Source organism: Haliotis cracherodii, unplaced genomic scaffold (assembly GCF_022045235.1).
Source record: "Haliotis cracherodii isolate W230 unplaced genomic scaffold, xgHalCrac1.p SCAF_15, whole genome shotgun sequence".
NCBI lineage: Eukaryota > Metazoa > Mollusca > Gastropoda > Lepetellida > Haliotidae > Haliotis > Haliotis cracherodii.
Window position 1 is genome coordinate 1,982,119 of NW_027266270.1, and position 25,196 is coordinate 2,007,314.

Sequence of the window (25,196 nt, forward strand, 5' to 3'; positions counted from 1 at the left end):
AGACGTTTATCATTTCGGTGAAACCCACGAGCACCCTGCTGACAAATTTGCTGTCATTTGAGTTCTGGTAAGGGTAAGAGTAAGGTAAGGTAATTTGAATTTGTAATTGTAATTCTACTCCGCTGCTCTGTGTTTACGTACACGAGCCATGGTTATTGTCATTTGATATTCTAAATCCGGTTCATATTTACTTTATGGTCCAAAATGTGACGCGCATGTATGCATACACATAGGCATAATGCAGTAGTATTGCGAGGAAATAGCAATAACAATAATAAAGGCGGGGCTATCTGAACGATCACTGCATCGAGTTTTCGTGCAACATGTTGAGAAGATCAGCAACCCTACAGAGTCCTTCCTTTGGATGAAGTCGACTAGCCTGAAAAGTGAAACAGAAGGCTTCCCATTTACTGCTTAGGACCAGTTACTTCCCATTCGAAAGCGTCCATGTGTGATTTTGAATCAAAATGTCAATATCAAAGGTAGATAATGCAATGAATTTTATGAGATTGTCCAACACATTGTCAATGGATGCCCAGCTTTGGCACAGACACAGTATCTTAAACGTCATTATGGGGTGGCTCAATCAGTTTGTTACCGTCTTCGACATGCTTGTGGTTTTGACACAGAGGTCCATCCATGCTACGACCCAGAATAGGCTGAGGGCGTCATTTTTTGAAATAGGCCCAGACCTATCCAGGCCAACAAACCTGATCTTGTCATTTTTTTTTATATATCCAATGAAATCATTTGTATCATTGAATTCTCTGTCCCTTTTGACAGTAATGTGATTGACAAGATTCAGGAAAAATTGGCAAATATGCGGACCTTACTTTCGAAATGTCACGCTTGCATCCCAGTCACCAAGTTGTCCAATACCCATTGCTCTCGGTGCCTTAAGTTTCGTACCTCCCAATCTGCTGACTGACATTGGGAGAGTACCCGGGTTTTTCTACCAAGAATACAATAGACAATCTGGTTTGGGAGTCTTCACATTCTCCGAAAAGTTCATGATAATGGTAAAAATAATTGGGTTTTAGATGTGAGAAATCTTTTATTTGTCAGTGACTTTTCATATGTATGGATTTTCCAAGATGTGGGAGATCCACAGTATTTTTTATTAAGCAAAGACTAAAGGCTATATTTTGTCAACAGTGGCATCAAAGTATTTCTGAATCACTTTATCTTAGCAATTACAGCAAAGTAAAATCATTGTTACAAACTGAAAGATATTTAATTTGTTCAAATGATAAAAGTTTAATAAGAGTTTATTGTAAACTTAGAATTTCATTACACAATTTTAATATAAATGTATGTCACAGGTCCAAAGACGGTGATATTGCGAGCTCTATTTGTACAAACTGTTCATCCGGAGAAGTAGCAGATGAATACCATGTCTTACTTATATGTGAAACGTATCCCCATTTAAGGTAAAAATTTCTGCCCATGTTGCAAGGTATTTTTAAAGACCGTCAGTTAATGAAAAATCTGCTAAACTCTGAAAATCCTGATATGATCCATGCTGTTTCTGTCTTCTTAAAACATGTCTTTATGATGAGGAATGTGTAACTAGATTTAAAATCTAATCATGTACATCAAGTGACAGATGTTAATATCCAATCTGCATTGTACTATGGGCCTTGATGCCTAAATTACTGAATAAACTGTTTGTCTATCTGTCTGTCTGAAAAAGTTCTGGGTGGGTTTGACTAGGCAGCGCTTCCTGGGAGAAGTCCCATTCACTGTCTGGGCTGCGTGTAGACGAGCCTAAACAGGCTGACTGTGCCAGGATGACCCAACCCTGTTTTAAAAAAATAAATAAATCATTTTTTAAAATAATACTAGATAAAAAATCCATATTCGTTTCCGACATTATCATGTATTTATGAATCACTATCAAATAGTGATAATACCAGGTGTTCGCCCCATCACAAACACATGCAAAGGCATGTTAATTGTTCACCTGAAAAGAGCCCACATGAACGTAAGTCAAAAGTCAAAATAGGGAATTGCATCAGACATACTTTTTGTTGCTGAAGCATCAAATTTGGAAATGTCGTCAACATGTCAACCATAAAAATTCGTGATAGCTTTGCTCGGGTCTTGAATGTTGTAGCCTTGATGGGACAGCTTTTTAACACGTGCTATATGGCGCTCTTTAAAATCTTGTTCGCATGTTCGCGTGTACCTCAGAAGTTGTGGAAAGTAAACACCATATAAAGGGGAAGGTAAGTTATGGAACGCTGATGTCATCCCTGTTGTTAAGCCTTCTCATTGTCTCTTCTTTTTGTCACTTTTATGCATAGATCTAAACAGAATATGTGGTTTCATTGGTCTCTTTTAGTTCAGTTAGGGTGGGTAAATCAGTTGAATTTTGATTATGGACCCATATCACATACTCGTGACTATTATAATATCAGACAACCAATTTGAAAAAGAAATTTATAAGATTGGAAATAAAATACTTTTTGTTCATTGCGATTTAGCACCGCGCTGGTTGTCGTTCTAATAATGCTGAGTTGCAGAAAATATTCAAATCTAAGACATAGAACGACAGCTATGATCGTTAATGTTAAGTTGTTACAGTGCATATAGGCAGGAAGTTTATGATCAACACGTAAACATTGAATGGCCAATTTAGGCCCGAAGTGCTCGACAGGGCATGTTCACCTCATAGCTGTGGCGCGATTTCTTGTGTACCAGTTGCCCTGCATGCTCGCCCCTTTTGGCAAATAACGTTTTTATCTGTTTTCATATGAAATGACTAAGGGACACGTGAGATTGATCAAACTACCTGACTGTGTGAACAAATTGTGTCAGGGTCGGTTTAACATGTGGTACCTCGGCCCCCGTTTCTGTCGATGATACACGCGATACATGTATTATACAACCACTAAAAACATCAACATAACTTTTACAATGATGACAGCAGTACATTTTTGCATTTGGGTTGATCGCTTATGGATACGATGAGCTGTAAAATTTGATTTCGATTGCACAACGAAGCAATGTTTGTATGACATATAGCGCGTTAAAAATGATCGAAAAGAGGTTTGTTGAGTAGAATTACTGCCAATGAAATGTTTCAACGAACGATATTGGTGGAATCTACGTGTACTTACTCTTGGTTGGTATTACGTTAGTATAATCTTGTTAATTAGTAAGAAATGATAATGATGTCCGATACTGATCGATGTCAATTTGAGTACTGTAAGGGCTGTTTAACGATCTTTCACATTTTGTCCTTTGAAAATGTCCGATGTCAATTACCCCAAAGTGGTCTCCATCACTACTGAAAGAGCACGGACACTGAAACGTAACCAGGCTTTCATCACTATATATATATATATATATTCCAAACTGTCATTCGTATTGTTACATAATCTTTGGAATATGCTGCATATGAATTAATCTCCACCACCACTTATTGGCCAAATCAGAAATTCTGATTTAATTGCATAAAGAAGTAAATAAGCTGGAAAATTAACACGCTTAGTGCTTATGGGGATGACTTTTTCTTGCCCTCAAAATGTTATCATTGAGGAAGTGCAACATTTCACATACTGTTTTCGCAGTACACATCAGATCTTTTTTGACAAATTGTCCGGAGCCACCGAATATAGATAGTGGAGAGAGAGAGAGAGTTTATTGCAGTAAAGGGGCCACCGGCCCATTATACAATACATATTTCATTGATTTTTCAATTCAATTGAGCGCCATACAATATTATACATTGGTCAATCAAAGTGACAATTAATTAATTTTGAGTTGTTTACATCTTTTTTTCATTGACAGGAAAATATATTTCGCTAAGACATTTACAGTGTAGGCATTTTGTGATGACAGTAGTTGTTGGAATTTAAGAGGAGTTGGGTTTTGTACATAGTATTTCGGTAATAGACTTCTTATATCATTATAGAATGGGCATATCATACAAAAATGGTATTCAGTTTCGACACAAGGTACGATACACAATGGACAGAATCTTTCATTCGCACTTATACCAAGTGTACGTCCGTATTCAATCATAAGTTTATGGTTTGAACATCTAAATTTAATCAGAGCATTTCTATAAGGATGTACAATGACAAGTGATAGGTATTCTTCGAATTTAAAGACAGTCTTAACAGACTGGTACATTTTCAATTTAGAATATTTTGACAAATCCTCAAACCACATTTGGTAATCAATCTCTTTACAACGCTCTTCAAACTCTGACAAAAAGGAAGTGATACAATTAACATTTTGGTTTTTCCAAACAAATCCAAAACCGTACTTAAATAAAAGCATTTTAACATTATATGCCCAAGAACTCTTATCTAATTCAGCTAACCTATATTGAAAAGAATATGCCTGCTGTAAAATCACATTATCTTGTTGATAAATTAATCTCAGCCAATACTTAATTATTTTGATGTACATCTTAGCTTTTAATGAACAATATCCAACTTCACCTCTAGCAACAACATTTGGTGTGTTTCTACCAAGACAGAGTAATTGCTTAAAGTAAGTATCATAAACACGGGTTGCGTCTGGCGATGGATGAAAACCCCAAATTTCAGATCCATAAGTCAACACTGGAAACAATTTAACATAAAAAATATACAGCAATACTGGCAATGATAAATTTCTAAAATTGTTACATTGGGAGCGCATTGTATTCAAAACCTTGGACATTTGAAAAGACAGAGTTTTCTGTGTTTTATACCAGGAACCACTGCTAGAGAACTGAACACCTAAATATTTATAGGAAGGAACTATTTCTAATGGTCTACTGTCAAGATAAAACTTTTCATATTTCCTAAGTCTACCACCTTTTCTAAAAACAACTACTTTTGTTTTCTCAACATTAACACAGAGGCTCCATTTTTTACAATAAACAGATAGTTTGTCAAGTCTTTTTTGTAGACCCTTTACTGTACTATCGAAGAGTGCCATGTCATCTGCAAACAGTAACATAAAAATATTACAAATACCCAGTTCTATACATCTGTCCTCATCTACATTAAAAAAATCTATAATATCATTAATACACGCGATACATGTATTATACAACCACTAAAAACATCAACATAACTTTTACAATGATGACAGCAGTACATTTTTGCATTTGGGTTGATCGCTTATGGATACGATGAGCTGTAAAATTTGATTTCGATTGCACAACGAAGCAATGTTTGTATGACATATAGCGCGTTAAAAATGATCGAAAAGAGGTTTGTTGAGTAGAATTACTGCCAATGAAATGTTTCAACGAACGATATTGGTGGAATCTACGTGTACTTACTCTTGGTTGGTATTACGTTAGTATAATCTTGTTAATTAGTAAGAAATGATAATGATGTCCGATACTGATCGATGTCAATTTGAGTACTGTAAGGGCTGTTTAACGATCTTTCACATTTTGTCCTTTGAAAATGTCCGATGTCAATTACCCCAAAGTGGTCTCCATCACTACTGAAAGAGCACGGACACTGAAACGTAACCAGGCTTTCATCACTTTATATATATATATATATTCCAAACTGTCATTCGTATTGTTACATAATCTTTGGAATATGCTGCATATGAATTAATCTCCACCACCACTTATTGGCCAAATCAGAAATTCTGATTTAATTGCATAAAGAAGTAAATAAGCTGGAAAATTAACACGCTTAGTGCTTATGGGGATGACTTTTTCTTGCCCTCAAAATGTTATCATTGAGGAAGTGCAACATTTCACATACTGTTTTCGCAGTACACATCAGATCTTTTTTGACAAATTGTCCGGAGCCACCGAATATAGATAGTGGAGAGAGAGAGAGAGTTTATTGCAGTAAAGGGGCCACCGGCCCATTATACAATACATATTTCATTGATTTTTCAATTCAATTGAGCGCCATACAATATTATACATTGGTCAATCAAAGTGACAATTAATTAATTTTGAGTTGTTTACATCTTTTTTTCATTGACAGGAAAATATATTTCGCTAAGACATTTACAGTGTAGGCATTTTGTGATGACAGTAGTTGTTGGAATTTAAGAGGAGTTGGGTTTTGTACATAGTATTTCGGTAATAGACTTCTTATATCATTATAGAATGGGCATATCATACAAAAATGGTATTCAGTTTCGACACAAGGTACGATACACAATGGACAGAATCTTTCATTCGCACTTATACCAAGTGTACGTCCGTATTCAATCATAAGTTTATGGTTTGAACATCTAAATTTAATCAGAGCATTTCTATAAGGATGTACAATGACAAGTGATAGGTATTCTTCGAATTTAAAGACAGTCTTAACAGACTGGTACATTTTCAATTTAGAATATTTTGACAAATCCTCAAACCACATTTGGTAATCAATCTCTTTACAACGCTCTTCAAACTCTGACAAAAAGGAAGTGATACAATTAACATTTTGGTTTTTCCAAACAAATCCAAAACCGTACTTAAATAAAAGCATTTTAACATTATATGCCCAAGAACTCTTATCTAATTCAGCTAACCTATATTGAAAAGAATATGCCTGCTGTAAAATCACATTATCTTGTTGATAAATTAATCTCAGCCAATACTTAATTATTTTGATGTACATCTTAGCTTTTAATGAACAATATCCAACTTCACCTCTAGCAACAACATTTGGTGTGTTTCTACCAAGACAGAGTAATTGCTTAAAGTAAGTATCATAAACACGGGTTGCGTCTGGCGATGGATGAAAACCCCAAATTTCAGATCCATAAGTCAACACTGGAAACAATTTAACATAAAAAATATACAGCAATACTGGCAATGATAAATTTCTAAAATTGTTACATTGGGAGCGCATTGTATTCAAAACCTTGGACATTTGAAAAGACAGAGTTTTCTGTGTTTTATACCAGGAACCACTGCTAGAGAACTGAACACCTAAATATTTATAGGAAGGAACTATTTCTAATGGTCTACTGTCAAGATAAAACTTTTCATATTTCCTAAGTCTACCACCTTTTCTAAAAACAACTACTTTTGTTTTCTCAACATTAACACAGAGGCTCCATTTTTTACAATAAACAGATAGTTTGTCAAGTCTTTTTTGTAGACCCTTTACTGTACTATCGAAGAGTGCCATGTCATCTGCAAACAGTAACATAAAAATATTACAAATACCCAGTTCTATACATCTGTCCTCATCTACATTAAAAAAATCTATAATATCATTAATATACAATGAAAAAAGTAATGGAGATAGTTGGCATCCCTGTTTCACACCGTTTAAGCAGTTGAAAAAATCAGTAAAACCACCCTGCAGTGAAATACATGACTGAACATTGGAATACATATTTCTAATAAGGCGAAAAACACTTCCTTTTATGTTGTACAACCAAATCTTATATAACATACTTTTTCTATTAATTGAATCAAATGCAGCTTTAAGGTCAATAAAACAACAATATAATCGACCTTTATACAAAGCAAAGTATTTAGCAATCAATGTATCTAAAACAAAGATGTTGTCCAGTGTTTGAAATCCATGTCTAAAACCAGCTTGTTCAGGGATAAGAATATCATTAGTTTCAACAAATTTGGTCAGTCTTTCACATATAATTTTAGCAAATATTTTACCAGAAACTTCCAATAAAGTTATGGGGCGATAATTTTTAGGATTGTTAACATTTCCTTTTTTATGAATTGGAAGTATTGCCCCAAGTGACCACTGTTTTGGATAGATGCCAGTTCTCAATACTGCATTGTATAAAGTCAGTAATAGGTTAACGCAAGCAAATGGAGCATTTTTGAAAAAGTCAATTGGTATACCACTATATCCTGGAGCTTTGCCCTTTTTCATACCTGAAATAGCAGCAGTAATTTCATCATAACTAATATCTCTATCTAAATCATTCGTATTTACAGTTGTATCTATCAAATCATCGGTGATTGAGTCAATAAAGTCCATTATGCTTTCAATAAAGGATTGTTCATCGGGTGAAGTGCTTATACTATTAAAGTGGCTTTCAAAATGTCTTATCCACTCAGCAGGTGTAATATCTGGGTTAGTGAATTGTCGTTTTCCCTTTAAAATTGACCAGAATAGTTTGTTGTCCCTATTAAGAAGGCTCTCCTGAAGTTTTTCCTTTTTCATATTGAGAGCACGTGTACATTTCAGGTGACATAAATGTTTGTATGATTTCCATGCTTCGATATAGGTGAGGCGGTCGCGTGTACAGTTAGTTGCATGAAATGCACGAAGTTTACGGCGTGCGTCACACCTGGCTTGGTAGCATTCCGCATCCCACCAGTTATGTCCCTTGTTGACTATGGATACTGACGATTTCTTGAAGTCCTTTGAACATGACAGTAGCAAATCGTGAAATGTTTCAGCAACTTCCTCGACACGCCCACATGCTGCTATTGTTGTTATTTCTTGGATAGAATGTTCCGATATTAAATTCCAATTTTCAGTGTATTTTACCATTTTGTTCTCGTTCCAGACATATCTTGACTTTTTAGATAATGTATCGTTGGTCAACTTAGGTGATCTATATCCCTTGAACAAGACAGAGTATGTGATAGGAAAGTGTGTGGATTCAACTTCGTTACAAATATCGAAACTGGTAAACTGGTGAAATATGTTATTTGAGCACAAAACATAATCTACAACGCTTTGGCCCTCATTCACAACACAAGTTATTTTCCCAATGTCTTTATCTTGAAACAAACGACCATTGCAGATACGGAGTTCATTTTTCTTGCAAAAGTCTAACAATGACTTTCCCCTTTTGTTTACATTTTTGTCTTGAGATATTCTTGGGGCGGGTTCATCCATTATATAGTTTATATTTTCGTCAATTGGCAAATAGGTGGTATCATCATTTTCTAAATAGTCTGCAAAATTCCCAGTTCTGGCGTTAAAGTCACCATGTAGAATGAATTCACAATTAGGAAAAGAACTTCGAAACATATCAATATCCTCTTCTAGAATATCAAACAATTGTTCCTTTGAGTGTGGGCTGGTTGATCCTTCTGGAGAGTAATACACTGTGCCTATCACCACAGTAATGTTTAACTGAAGTTTTATCCACTGGACATTATCTGTTTTAGTACAGCCATGTAATTCACAGACGTTAGATGATATGTCTTGATTCACGAATGTAAGTATCCCGCCTGAGTTTCTGATAGCACCACTTGCTTTAGTTCTGGTTTTGCTGTATGTATTATATCCATTAATGTCTACTTTATCTTCTTTATTCAACCAGGATTCCACGAAACATGCTACATGATGTTTATTGATAAAATCTAAAGAAAGACTCTTTTGTAGTAATCTCTTGAAACCTTCACAGTTCCACACTGACAGTTTTAGGCTGATATCTGTGCATAATGGACGTTGGCCACACCCCTAATCATCATCATTCGTATCTGTTGCTTCCGTTGATTCCGTCACTGCTGCCGCGTTGTTTATACCACCTCTAGTGACTGGTGAGAATGTCTTTATGTGTATTAGGTTTTCATTTATGTGATCAAATCTGTACAGTTTGTTATCAATTTGAATCTTATCATATCTCAGTACTGCATACTTCATTTCATCTCTTGCTTTATCTAGAAACGTTTTCAACTTACGTCGGGTTTGTCGTACTTTTTCTGGAAAATCCTGAGAGATACCAAACTGCGATCCTTTCAGTTTGCTTGATCCTTTCAATATCGATTTTCTGTCAAGCGAATTTCTAATAGTCACGAGTACAGGTCTGGGTCCCAGTGATTTGGTAGGAAGTCGTCTGATGTCATCATATACAAAGTCAGTGGGTCTCAGTTCCATTTTGGTGATAACTTCTTTAAGTTTATTTTCGATTTCGCTTGTGGTTTCGCCAGTAGATTCTTCAATATTATAGAATATCAGATTATCTCTCTTGTTAAGTCCCTCCAGATATTCCACTTTATTTGATAGATTATTCACAGTGTCTTTCAGTTCTTTGTTTTCCTCCATCACCAATTGCATATCCCTTTCAACAGATTCAATTTTTCGATTAAGTTTATCAAAGTTCCCATTTATTTCCTGGCGCATTTCTTTCAGTTCTTTTAGGACTTCAGAAGCAGAAAACTCTCCCTCAATCGTCAGTTGGCGGGTTTTTGGCGGGCCTGGGTTGGACTCAACATCGTTGCTAAGTGTCAACGTCAACACAGACACAAACAAACAGAGACGCAGAAGTAACCTGGTGTTCTTCGGCACGCGCAGCACGTGCGGCCTCATAGCTGCTCGTCTAGCTCTTTTGAACATGAAGTTGATAAAGATTGAGTGAAAACAGCCGATTCTGGCTGTATAATCTGCATTTTCACAGCTCATCTTCTAGACGTTGTTGATATGAGGAACTTCTCAAAATGTTACCTTTGGTGGTAGATTGGTTGTGACGTTATTTCATTTTTTTCTCAGAGCGACATTTCTCTGCTGCTGCACTGCACACCGCTAGGTGGCGCCCCTGGATATAGATATGTAACTACGTTTTAGCCTCATGGATCAAGGAAAGTTCTTCCTTAAAATTTTCATGTGGGGTTGTGGTGTTTAAAGTTGGAATGTCAAGTGTTTTTGACAGAACTGAGTTTGGTTCTTTTCTGAGATTGCAAACATTCGAGCAAATCCTTTGAGTATTTGAGGTTATTAATTCCATTTGTCTCAAACACTTCCTGTGAATATCTTAATAAAACCATTCCTTGATTGTATCGAAGATTATGGTTAATCTTTGAGACAGAGATCTGTGGTACATTTGCTGGACCCAGCAATATGTCTCTCTTTGTACGGATTGTTATGGAGCTATGAAATCCAGTACAAAAGAGGAATTGATAAGTTTCAAAAGTTAACAGTAGTGAGCCGTGGTTTAGGTAGATTTCTTCTTCAGTTGACATATTGGCGTGTAAGTGACGTTATTTGATATGTCACTTGTGTCACGTTCTTTGATCAAACATTTGATGTAGTGATGCTTGCATGTAATGTTATTTGAAGCCTTGTTGGATGGAACAACCACAAACATTTCATGCAGAGGGGATTTGTTGTTTGGTTCCAGGAGGCAAAATGTGCCTATGGTCTTGTCCTTATGGCAGTGTTTTGGATCACGGAATGCATTCCCCTACCGGTGACCGCTCTTCTCCCTGTGGTTTTCTTCCCTTTATTCGGGGTCATGAAGGCATCTGACGTTGCCGGGAACTACATCAAGGTGTGTGTCACGTACAAATGCGACTGCAAATAGTTTCATAATCCTGAGACATCTCTACTAAAAGCAAAGTCCATTGAATGATTCAAAAGCATGAATTTATGAATCACTATCAAATAGTGATGGTACCAGGTGTTTATGACAGTCGATCAACACAGTGATTCTGTGTACAATAGGTCTCAAACACGCTCTTGTTTTTTGTGAAAGGCGACTTAATGGATCAGGTGGTAAATCTAAAGCTGCTCATGATATCAAACACGGACTCGATCTGGTCCATGATTATTGACAGGAAATATTGTTTGATTAATGAATGGTCAGCATGACACAACCTCTAACACAGCTAGAATAATAAAGTATGGTTGCAAATGTTGTTTCAGTGTTACCTAGCAACGGAAATATATACATGCTACATTAAGTTTAATTGCAGCCACATCAAAATGTTATCATTTGATATTCAAAATTGATTTAGACAGTGCCTCCAAGCCAACAATTAAATGATCATGGCTTGTTTGTTTTAGCAGTTACTATGCAATTTATTCTCAGATCACCGCATCAATTTCCAACCTGAAAATACAGGAACGTTATCTTTACAGCAAGCAACAATGTTTATAATTGGGGGTCTTACCCTGGCCATTGCCATCGAGAATTGTCAACTCCACAAGAGGATCGCATTGAAGACACTCACCTTATTTGGGGTTCAACCAAGATGGTATGTGAAACAATGTATTCAGTTTTTGGTAATTTGTTGCATTTGAAAATTCGTCAACACTTCATATTTGAAGTATAACCCAACCTGCAGAGGGACTAAAGAATATTTTCCGATATAACGAATTGTAGGTTTGAACAGGCTATGCCTTTGTTATAATATATATAAGCTATTGGCAAATGCTAGATATGTCAAACCTACAAGGCAACACCACTGAAATGGACATTCGACTTATGGATTAATGCTTGTTTGGTGATAATGACATCATAAATAATGGAGGACGCCATACAGTTTTGTTCCAGTCATTGCAGCGCTATGACGTCTTTGGGAATTGTTATAATACATGTGTTTATATTGGAAATGTATTGCATGTGATGTGTACCCTTATGGGTAAAATCATTGAGAGTGATTATGTACAAAGGAGATCAAAGATGCCTGTCGATGGACAGGAGTAATACTGTTTCCATTATTTCCTGTAACACCTTCATTCGTCCTCGAGGTTGATGCTTGGTTTCATGCTGCCGACGTGGTTTCTGTCTTAGTGGATCAGCAACATCGCCACCACCGCCATGATGATCCCGATCGTCAATGCTGTCCTGGACGAACTTCGGAAGATCAATTACAAGTCAAATGAAGAAATGTTGAAAGGAGAGATCGAGCTAAAGCCAGGTGAGAAGCAACAGAGATTAAACCTGCCGTTGAAGTGTAAAGTATTGCTTTTCTCTTGAAGTATTTCTGCACTTCACACTTGTTATACTCAATTTGTAGAGGTGGCGGGTGCTTCCGTTAGGACAGGCCATACGTACCTATGTCGCCAACACCTGGTGTCATCATTTATGTTTAAGTGATCCATTCACCGCTGGGTTGCCTTCTACGAATGTGATATAAGAATGTGTTTTGGCAGATCATCATAAGACTTTATATTCTCCAGCGGGGACGTTTTATATTTGATAATTAACTACCCAGAGTAATAATGCATCAGTTTTCGTCTGTTGTATTTCCAGCGTTAAAAAATGGTATTCTCCGGTTCGAAATAAAGTAGTCTGTACAGGTCCTGGTTCACAATCAACCAATCAAATACTTTGATTGAAAGGTGGTGTTCATAACAACCAACTTCCGCCCTACTCGAGTTGTCAATAATTACATCGTCATAAAAGCAATCCAATCAGTGTTACACAGGCACATGTTCGTCAACTGTTGATCACATTGTCAACATACTCAGACCTATTGACGCTGGGTGGCAGATGTTCATGTTTGACACCCTGCATACATAGGTGACCCTTCAGTAATGACGCTGAGTATATGTGAATTCTGAAGGCATCCTTATAATTATATTGACATTTCACAGATGAGGCAAGCAGCAGCAGCCAAAGGAGTGACGCTGACATGATTGGCACAGATGAAGAGAAAGATGACACGTAAGTTTCTTCTCTGAGAAGAAAAGAAAATCTAACACGAAAGGTCAACATGTTAGAGTTACCCACTTCTCCATGCTGCTCCAACGTTTAGTAAACAGACACACATGTGCCTTTCTTTACTTTCAACTCATTCAGGTTCCAGATCCTCAGTACTTGTTTCTTTGACTGTCGGACAGTGAACGTGCGACATCGTATCCTGATAGCAATGTTCGCTGCTCACATTACCAACTTACCTGGGCTTAGTCATTTATATTCATGAAATTATTGCCAATAGCCAACATCCCATGTTGGGCGACAGCTGCATTACGTTTTTACAGAACACTCAGCGAAACAATGTAACCGCGGCCTCTCCTCCAGGGTTTGACCCGTCCGATAGAAGCCGTGACACCATGGAGTTTACCCGTCTTTGTAAGGGCTTCTGTCTGTGCATTGCTTACTCAGCCAATATTGGCGGCATCGGCACACTGGCGGGTTCAGCACCAAACGTCATCATGCAGGTTCAAGCAGACATGTGAGTTGTTACGTGGATAGAATCTGAATCCTAAAGGGCTCTTAAGATGATGTATACCTATTGGTGGTAAAGCCTGGTGTTTCCAACGTGACGAGCTTATTAAAAGACCACCCCACCATCCATAGAGTTGATTTGATATCTTCTGGTGGCGGTGCGCGACTTGCAACAAAAAAGGTTTATTTGCGACAACAGATCTCGTGTCGTTTAAAAATCATAAATACAAGATTTACTGCACCAAATGAAATTTACAATGCGTAAAAACATCGACGATGAACACAAAAAATTACAATGAAATTGTAGATGTTCTTGATAATTTCTTTATGTGTGGTTAGGAAAATATAATAAACTATACAAACTGCTTTCAACATTTTGTTTTTTATTTAGAATCTTTAACACGTATGGACTTGAGTCGGGAGTGAACTTTGTAAATTGGATGGTATTCGCCCTGCCTGTGTCGTTGCTGTGTATCATGTTGGCGTGGATGTGGCTACAGACGCTGTTCATTGGGAAGTCGTGAGTCAAGCCCTAATTCTAATGTGTCTTTGTCTCTTATACCTGATTTCCTTTAGCCTTTATACATGATTAAAGACGGCAGTCGCAATGACTATATTATAGTATCTACCATTTCATGTGTCTCCTAGAGTTACATCCCTTGTATCTCTGGAGTTTCAGCGACCAAAATGAAATCCAATGCAGTTCCATATCATGCCTTGCCATATGTTTGCGAAGGATGTCATCGTTGAGACAGGATCACCTTTTCACGAACCTGGAGTTACATCCCTTGTCATACTGGAGTTACATCCCTTGTCACCCTGGAGTTACATCCCCTGTCTCCCTGGAGTTACATCCCCTGTCTCCCTGGTGTCACGTCCTTTGCCTCTAATTAGTTACAGCCTTTGTCTACCTTGAGTTATACCCCTCCCCTTCCTGGAGTTGCAGTCCTTGTCTACCTTGAGTTATACCCCTTCCCTCACCGGAGTTACATCCCTTGTCTACCTTGGGTTATACCCCTTCCCTCCCTGGAGTTACATCCCCTGTCTCCCTGGAGTTACATCCCCTGTCTCCCTGGTGTTACATCCCCTGTCTCCCTGGTGTTACATCCCCTGTCTCCCTGGTGTCACGTCCTTTGCGTCTCGTCTCTAATTAGTTACAGCTTTTGTCTACCTTGAGTTATACCCCTTCCCTCCCCAGAGTTGCAGTCCTTGTTTATCTTGAGTTATACCCCTTCCCTCCCTGAAGTTGCATCCCTTGTCTACCTTGAGTTATAGCCCTTCCCTCCCCAGAGTTACATCCCTTGTCTACCTTGAGTTATACCCCTTCACTCCCTGAAGTTACATCCCTTGTCTACCTTGTATTAAACCCCTTCCCTCCCTGGAGTTACATCCCTTGTCTACCTTGAGTTATACCCTTTCCCTCCCTGAAGTTACATCCCTTGTCTACCTTGTGTTATACCCCTTCCCTCCCTGGAGTTACATCCCTTGTCTACCTTGGGTTATACCCCTTCCCTTCCTGGAGTTGCAGTCCTTGTCTACCTTGAGTTATACCCCTTCCCTCCCCGGAGTTGCATCCCTTGTCTACCTTGGGTTATACCCCTTCCCTCCCTGGAGTTACATCCCTTGTCTACCTTGAGTTATACCCCTTCCCTCCCCGGAGTTACATCCCCTGTCTACCTTGAGTTATACCCCTTCACTCCCTGAAGTTACATCCCTTGTCTACCTTGAGTTATACCCCTTCCCTCCCTGGAGTTACATCCCTTTTCTACCTTGAGTTATACCCCTTCCCTCCCTGGAATTGCATCCCTTGTCTACCTTGAGTTATACCCCTTCCCTCCCTGGAATTGCATTCCTTGTCTACCTTGAGTTATACCCCTTCCCTTCCTGGAGTTGCATCCCTTGTCTACCTTGGGTTATACCCCTCCCTCCCTTGAGTAACATCGCTTGTCTACCTTGAGTTATACCCCTTCCCTCCCCGGAGTTACATCCCTTGTCTACCTTGGGTTATACCCCTTCCCTCCCTGGAGTTACATCCCCTGTCTCCCTGGTGTCACGTCCTTTGCCTCTAATTAGTTACAGCCTTTGTCTACCTTGAGTTATACCCCTTCCCTTCCTGGAGTTGCAGTCCTTGTCTACCTGGAGTTATACCCCTTCCCTCCCCGGAGTTACATCCCTTGTCTACCTTGGGTTATACCCCTTCCCTCCCTGGAGTTACATCCCTTGTCTACCTTGAGTTATTCCCCTTCCCTCCCTGGAATTGCATCCCTTGTCTACCTTGAGTTATACCCCTTCCCTTCCTGGAGTTGCAGTCCTTGTATACCTTGAGTTATAGCCCTTCCCTCCCTGGAGTTACGTCGCTTGTCTACCTTGAGTTATACCCCTTCCCTCCCTGGAGTTACATATCTTGTCTACCTGGAGTTATACCCCTTCCCTACCTGGAGTTACATCCCTTGTCTACCTTGAGTTATACCCCTTCCCTCCCTGGAGTTGCAGTCCTTGTCTACCTTGAGTTATACCCCTTCCCTCCCTGAAATTGCATCCCTTGTCTACCTTGGGTTATACCCCTTCCCTCCCCGGAGTTACATCCCTTGTCTACCTTGAGTTATACCCCTTCCCTCCCTGAAGCTACAGCCACTGCCACCAAGGTGTTACATTTATTGTCTGCCTAGAGATACATTTCTTGTCTTTCTAGATTTACTACCCTTGTTTCCCTAGAGTTACACCCCTTGTCTTCCTAGTGTACAAGCTCCTCACAGCGATAGCCCGTTTGCGGAGCTCTCTATCGCTGCCACCAGTCACAGCTCCCTAATGTGTCAGGCAGCCACCACCATGCTTGGTATTGAAATCGCACCCGACTGGCCATTATGTTTACAAACAAGTGATGACGCGGATTACTCTTACCCCAGCTAAATTATTTTCTTTGTTTGTAAGTTTGAATTTCTATTTCATTTCAACTATGATATAGTAGTAAGAATGTAAGGGGGAAGTTTGTTGATTTTCTGTTCGGCTGCGATCTGTTTAAAGAAACAAAAGGGTAAATTCACCTGGGAAATCTGGTCAGTCGTAACCCTTTAAAAAATGGCTATGACAGCATTTCAAAGACATAAACAAAAATGAAAACGTAACTACATTTGGGGTTAGAGGGCAGATTTCACGATACTTGTAATGGCCGCTTCCACACTCACGGCAACGATGTTACCGATAGTGTAACGAAGGTGTCACACGCTGGGTCGGAGCATGCCTGGGGCAACTTGCCTTTGTCTTCCAATGATGACTAACCTTGTCTTCCTAGAGTTACTGCCTTTGTCTTCCAATGATGACTAACCTTGTCTTCCTAGAGTTACTGCCTTTGTCTTCAAATGATGACTAACCTTGTCCTCCTAGAGTTACTGCCTTTGTCTTCCAATGATGACTAACCTTGTCCCCTAGAGTTAGTGCCTTTGTCTTCCAATGATGACTAACCTTGTCTTCCAAGAGTCACTGCCTTTGTCTTCCAATGATGACTAACCTTGTCTTCCTAGAGTTACTGCCTTTGTCTTCCAATGATGACTAACCTTGTCCCCTAGAGTTACTGCCTTTGTCTTCCAATGATGACTAACCTTGTCTTCCTAGAGTTACTGCCTTTGTCTTCCAATGATGACTAACCTTGTCCCCTAGAGTTAGTGCCTTTGTCTTCCAATGATGACTAACCTTGTCTTCCTAGAGTTACTGCCTTTGTCTTCCAATGATGACTAACCTTGTCCCCTAGAGTTACTGCCTTTGTCTTCCGATGACTAACCTTGTCTTCCTAGAGTTACTGCCTTTGTCTTCCAATGATGACTAACCTTGTCCCCTAGAGTTAGTGCCTTTGTCTTCCAATGATGACTAACCTTGTCTTCCTAGAGTTACTGCCTTTGTCTTCCTTGTGTTACTTCTCTTGTCTGAATAAAGTTTTTTATTGTCTTCCTTAAGTTACTTCCCTTGTTTTCCTAGAGTTACCTCCCATTTTCCTTCCTTGAGTCACTGCCTTTGCCTTCCTTGCATTGCTTCTCTTGTCGAAGTAAAATTCTTTATTGTCCTCCCTTCCCCTTACTTCCCTTGTTTTCCTTACTTTGCATCCTATGTCTCAGTAGAGTTCCTTTCCTTGTCTACCCAGAGTTACTTCTTTGTCTTCCTTGAGTTAGAACCTGACACATCTACTATACAAAATTCATTTCACAGAAACTGGGTTGTCTCTGGGAATTTTCTTATTGTTCCCAAACCACTCCCTAGCATCTCACGAGTATCAATCGAGTTTTACCAATATTATATTCTGGACTTGTCGGACACTGTTACAGATCTCTTCTGTGCTGCACAGCTAAGCCACGTGATGGGAACGAGGTAGTCGGGTGCCTGATCAGACGGGAGTATGAGAAACTAGGCCGCATGTCGTAAGTCACAGAGATACCTAATTAGGGTAAACCATGCTTTGAACTTATACTTGGGTTATATCAGGGATAACCTAATCTGGGAGGAAACCCTTCAGTGGCATAGCCCATGCAGACTTGTTAGCTTTGATGAAATGAGGGTGTATATGCTGCTGACACGGATTCGAAAACATGACGTAATTGGCTAGGGGATGCAGCTCTGCACGATGATTCAAAAACATGTTTTTAACCACAATCAGGAATTTGACATGTTTAAGTTTATATCAAATTGTTCTGAAAGGGCCTATCACTTAATATAATTATGTATGTTATTTCAGGGCGTTACAATTCAAATGTAATGTAGATCGTGCTTGATTAGCACTTCCGTAAATTCTGCGAACACGGGAATGATTCTGATATGCCAATGATCAGGGCCAATATGCAACACACACCATGGGATCTTGGCACAAATAAGGCTAGTATGAAAGGTTAATTACCCTTTTTGTCAAGCAGGCTCTGAGTACATGATGTAATCGCTTAGCGACCAATGATGCCATCCAGATCAAGGCGCTGTTTTTTTGCGAACGTATTCCACGATTCTATTTCCAGCTTTGCCGAAAAGGTTGTTCTCGTTCATTTTGTCATCCTGGTTCTTGCATATCTAACGATGTCGATACCCTACGTCGGTGGGTGGGGGCAGTTCTTCCCAAAGGGGTAAGCTTGGTTTTGTACATACAAAAGGTGGTTTCCAATACTGCCGAATACTTACAAAATACATTCGTGTTTCTGTCAGCAGAACCCTTCTGACTATCCTCTCCATGATACACACCCGTTTAGAATTTCGGAAAGTATGTTTTGAAAATGTGCAACAGCTACACTCTTAAAAGAAAAAACGCATAGGTAGTCCGAGTTCATTGAACCTGACTACACAAAAATCCGGTATACAAATTGGATATATGTTATTGGAAAATGTTGGTGGCCTGATATTCGACAAACGGTGCGTCAAAACACAGCCATTGTCGATTTGCAACACCTTAAAAGTCATTGTTTTCACACCTTGTTCAAAAATGTCATGGAGGAAAACAGTAGAGCAAAATGCACATGCAAGTTATGGCATTCGTAACTCGTGGTAAGGGCTATAAAAAGGCTAGCATAAGCCAATAATTTGTCAATTATCAACATTCAGCGCTGTCGATCGGAACACGGCCATAGGACGTATCCAAAGAGGGGAATCGCAATCTTCTTATGCACGCCACTTCAACGTTCACCACAGAGCAATTTGCCGCCTTTGTGACCGATACACAGTTCAATTCCACTGCAGACCGTCCGAGAACCGTCCGACCAAGAGTTACCACCCTTGCACAGGATCGCTACATTCGACTGTTGTACCTACGTCATCGCAATGCCACAGGTACGGAGACTGCAGGACGCATCCCTGGTTTGAGAAGGATACCTTACAGCCTTGGACATTGAGAAACTGGAGACGAGTGCAACGTGTTTAACGTCGTCGAAATGAACGTTTTTCCATACATTGTGTACCTGAATTCGACAATTTCAGTGGGGGCCATAGCCTACACCAGGAGCTCTGACTTGGTTGTGGTTCAGGGAATTTTGACAGCAAATCGCTACATGAATCAAATTCTTCAACCTCATCTTCTTTTAATCATTTCGCCGCGAATAGCTGCAAAATTGCTGATGCTGCGTTAAGCAATATTCACTCACTCACTTTTAATCATTGACTGCCAGAGGAAGCTGTTTCAACAGGACAACGCTCCACCGCACATAGCTCGTGTCACGGTAGACTACCTTCATAACGCCAACACCAACGTCTTGCCCTGGCCGTCGAGATCTCCAGATCTCAAACCAATCGAACACCTCTGGGATGAACTCGATCGACGTGTACGTCAACGTCAGAACACCCCACAGACACTCCCACAACTGGCCAACGCGTTACAAGCAGAATGGCATAGAATGGCGCAGATATCCGCAGGACAGAATTCGTACACTTATCCAGTCAGTGCCGAGGAGATGCAGAGCCGTGATTGCTGCCCGGGTGGTCACACGAGATACTGAGTTCAGCGCAACCTTGTGGTCTTATGTGACATGACAGTGAACAGTTTTCAATGCCTTTGTACAATGTCAACATATGACTATCGAGCTCCAAAATGACATACTTGTATCTATGATATTAAATTAAATATATCGAATTTTATTAGGTACAAGACATTTACTACCTGTGCGTTTCTTTTTCGAAGAGTGTCTATCATCTTTTGACTTGACACCTGAAGGCATGTCCATTCCTCTTTTATATAAAAATCCGAAGCTCCCTAAATCATCGTACAAAGAGAGATATATTGCTGGGTCCAGCAAATGTGTAACCGAATCCCTGTCTCAAAGATTAACCATAATCCTCCATACAATCAAAAAAGAACTTTCTTTGTATTCACAGAAAGTATCTGTTTTTGTTGTTGTTTTATTTAACACCACACGTAAACAATTTTCCAACTTTATGATGGCGGTCTGTAAATAATCGATTCTTGACCAGACATTCCAGTGGTTGATATCATGAGCATCAATCCACGCAATAAGGATACGACATGCATCTACCAGATCAGCAAACGTGACCACCCGATCCCATTCGTCGCCTCTAAGTCTGCATTTACAGCAAGCATTGGTGGCTGAAGACATATTCTACCCCGAATCTGCATGGGTACAGAAAGTATTTGAGACAAGTGGAAATAATGCATGTGGATTATCAGAAACACAAAGAAATTGCTTGAATTTATGAAATCTCAGGAAAAAACCAAGTTAAATTCTGCCAATATATTAACGCGTTTCCATATTAATAAGAATTGGCTGCAAAAAGCAGTGTCTATTGTACGATTCCGACTATATCATGAGCATGGGGTTATGAATCACTATCGAATAGTGATGATAGCAAGTGTTGGAGAAAAGGTGAGCATATCCTGCCCCACCGTTGGCACCCGTCACAAACACATGCAAAGGCAAGTGAATCGTTCACCTAAAAAACACAGGAACATATTGTCAAAATAGGGAATTGCATCGGGCATCATTTTTGTCATTGTGTCAAATTTGAAAATGTCGTCCACATGTCTACCATAAAACGTATTAATGGTCCACCGAGGCCTTCAATGCTGTGAATCGTATCACACTCTTTGAAATCTTGGTAGAAAGAGCATGCCCCATTGTACCTCAAGACACAAAGGGCTTGAGCTGCAGGAATATTGCTCAACATAAAGGGAAAGTTGGAGTCATCTCCCTTGCCATATAGTCTTGTGGAGAGTGTTTGTCACTCTGAATATTTATGTGTGGGTCTAAATATGAAACTGATGAGGCGGTCACACTGGTCTCTTTCCAGGTGGGTAAATAAGTGGAAGTGAATTGGCTTTGGTTATGATATCAGGATCATCGATATACATGAAGCTTAAGTTAAACCTCTTGACCAAATTACCTTGTTTTGACTTTGCCAACCAGAGCAGAAATTCTGATTCATAACATTTGATTGTTCCCCACGATATTCATGCATCTTTCCACCAGTACGTAACCTAAAATAATTAAAGTGGTTCGAATCCGATTTTCAGGATGAATGTCAAATGAAAAATAGGCAAAGTGAAAACCAGGGAATTTGGCCAAGAAGATAAACTCAGGCTCCAGTTGTGTCGATGATCTGATATCGTTCAGTAATTGCCTTCCACTGATATACTACAAATAAAGGAGACCAGTGACACCTCCTCGTCTGTGTTCTATGTCATATTTAGATCATTTTAGATCTATGCATTAAATGCAGAGTGACACCAAACACTCCACAAGACTGTATGACACAAGGGATTGCTAGAACTATCCAATTGTTAACGTTCTCTTCATGTCGAGCGATATTCCCGCTGTTCCTGCCAATGATGGAAACATTTCACAACTTTTGAGATATAATCTGGCATGCTCTTTCTATGATGATTTCAAAGAACGTCGTATGACTCTTGCTAAAGAGTTGTTTGATCAGTAATTATTCAAGGTTACAACATTCAGTGCCTCAGGAGAGTTACCAAAATGTTTTATGGTAGACATGTGGAGGACATTTCCAACTTTAACTCTGAGGCGTCAATGACAGAAATGATTACAGATGCAATTCTCTAGTTTGACTTGGACCACATGTTCCTGTGTTTTTTCATCTGAACCTTCGACTAGCTCTTGCATGTGCCATCTTTTCGTGAACACCTGGTGTCATCACCTTTGGATCGTGAGGTCTATGACATCGTCGGAATCCTACAATGGACTCTTATTTCTTATTTCGTATGGTTATGAGAAGGCTTTTGTCACTTTTATTCCCTGGAAACAGTGGCCTCTTTGATAAGAGAGTGTACTTTCTCTTTCAATTTATCATGTTGAATGGTATGTTAAGGGTTAATGTTTTTAAATTATTTTTTTAAATTTACATTTTCCCATGTATGAAATTATATTAATTCAAATAATCCTCATGTGATTAATTTCTATTGTCTCACATATTATCTGACAATATTTAGTCAGGCCTTGCTTGATTGTTGTCGATTCAGCGTCAATTATCGAGAGATCACTTGTTATGATATGTCTGGCCAGTGCTTAGCGGAAGAGGGTGTTTTGGCAATCCCATTTGTTGAATGTGCATTAAGCTGTACAGGTTACAGGTCTTGTTTGTAGTTTAATCATTTGGATGCAAGTTTGTTGGTATAGGAGAATAATAAACTTTACTCATGGGAAGGGCACTTGTCTCTGAAGCTAATGCCCAAACTGGGTAAAGCCATTTCCTTGTTGACAGGCCTTCAAAGGAATGAATGCGTCTTATCATCTGTCGATTCATTATCTCTTTTGTAGGTACGTTGGAAGTTCTGTGTCTGCCATCTTGGTGGCCGTCAGTCTTTTCGTCTTTCCGTCTAAACGTCCTTCTGTCTTCTGTTGGCGGAGATCAGGTACCACCTTTCTCAGTTTGGTGTATATATAGCTCATCTGTCATTCAGCATCAAATTCAAGTTAGTACATGTTATCTGAACTTTGCTTGAAAACAACATGTGTGATGCTGAACTTCCTCATACGTACCATCTATGTGAAATTTCAGGATATAACTTTTGTAAGAAAGAAGTAATTATAAGGCGCCAAATGTGATCAGTCATGATCAATGGTCAAGTTCAAAAGGATATTGGAAGGCATGTCAAACCGTTGGCTACGAATATATATATATATATATATATATATATATATATATATATATATATATTCATTATTGCAGATTAAGATATATATCATTGTTTCAAATTTGTCAATTCCGCCAAATTTTTTTTAGAAAAATTGGATTGATATGAGTTGTTGATTACACGTGTGCTACAGTGCTACAGTGTCTTTGCTATACGGTGATCGTAATACTTGTGACACCCTGTTCGTGTTTATGTATAATTTATCAACATTATGATTATGATTATGGTTATTATTAAAAAGGTGAAGCCTCACGATCCGTACCCTCACTATTGACCTGGAAAGCAGTGGAGAGGGGGATGCCCTGGGGTGTTCTGCTGCTTATAGGGGGAGGGTCTGCGCTCGCTGATGCATCTCAGGTAAACAGGTGGAAGGACACATTCAACCAATTGCCTGAGCGTATTCCACAGATTGATCCTTGTCATACGTGATGAGATAAAATGAAAAAACCCGTTGAGGATCCATTTTGATACATAAATGTCGTTATATATAAGTATCGTGAACTTGTTCAAGCCCAGATAGCACCAACTACCTCCCCCTTTGTTTTCGAGGATATTGCAGTGATATTTCTATGCTTGTGTGCAAAACAAAACGGGACAAAGTCAACAACATGTATAGAAACAATGGCTGTCTTAGCAACAAGTGATGTACCTTATGTCTTAGTGACAAGTTATGTGAATGCAATCTTTCAGAAATCAGGGCTGTCCCAGTGGATCGGCAACCAACTGACGGTGTTCAGTTCCCTTGACCCCAGCATCACGAGCTTGCTGTTGTCTTTGCTCGTCGCAGCGGTTACCGAGGTGACCACCAACATAGCCACCGTTACATTGTTCCTGCCAATCCTGGGAAACCTGGTCAGTTACTAGAATAGTTTATGATATTATCGTAACGCGGAGCGTGTATATTACAAGAATCCATGTAGCCCATATACATGAAGGAGAGCCTAAGAGAAATTCTTGAAGTTGTTTTAAGCATGAACATTAAAGCGACAAAACACTTTCCAAAATCATAAGACGTCTCTGGTGAAAGCTAATTCAATAGTACGATTCATATAATTACCAGTTGTTTTTTAATCACAAACACATACAATGGCAAGTCAGTTGTTCACCTGAAAAAAACAAAGAGCACATGGTACAACATCAAATAGCCACATAACTAACGAACAGTAAAGCCTAATGTAATATATCAGCATGACCTTATGATTTTAATACTTTTGTAAACTTACTAAATATGTCGTTTTTCTTCCCTACAGGCCCTTTCATTGAACGTGAACCCCTTGTGTCTCATGTTTCCCTGCGCTGTCGCAGCCTCCTTCGCCTTCATGTTGCCCGTGGCAACGCCGCCAAACGCCCTTGTGTTTGCCACTGGTTTTGTCAAAGTAACAGACATGGTAAGACAAAACAAGCCCATGTGATCAGTTTCCATATCCACTCAACCAACAATCGTGTCACCAACAATCGTGTCACATCAGGGATTTCACATTTTTAAGCGACCCGTGAACATCCGGGGAAGAATAGATCTTCAGCAACCCATGCTTGCCGTAAAAGGCGACTGTGCTTGTCGTAAGAGGCGATTAACGGTATCGGGTGGTCAGGCTCGCTGACTTGGTTGATGCATGTCATCGTGGATCGATGCTCATGATATTAATCACTGGATTGTCTGGTCAAGACTCAATTATTTACAGACTACTGTCTTATGGCTGGAATATTGCTAATTACAGCGTTAAACAACAAATATACAATAAATATTATCATTATTGTCAGTAGATAT

General features: G+C 39.3%; 1 pseudogene; it reads left to right on the plus strand.

Moving 5' to 3' along the window:
- LOC139462613 (solute carrier family 13 member 2-like) overlaps positions 1-25,196 on the plus strand; it is a 47,159-nt pseudogene that overhangs the window by 21,104 nt on the left and 859 nt on the right.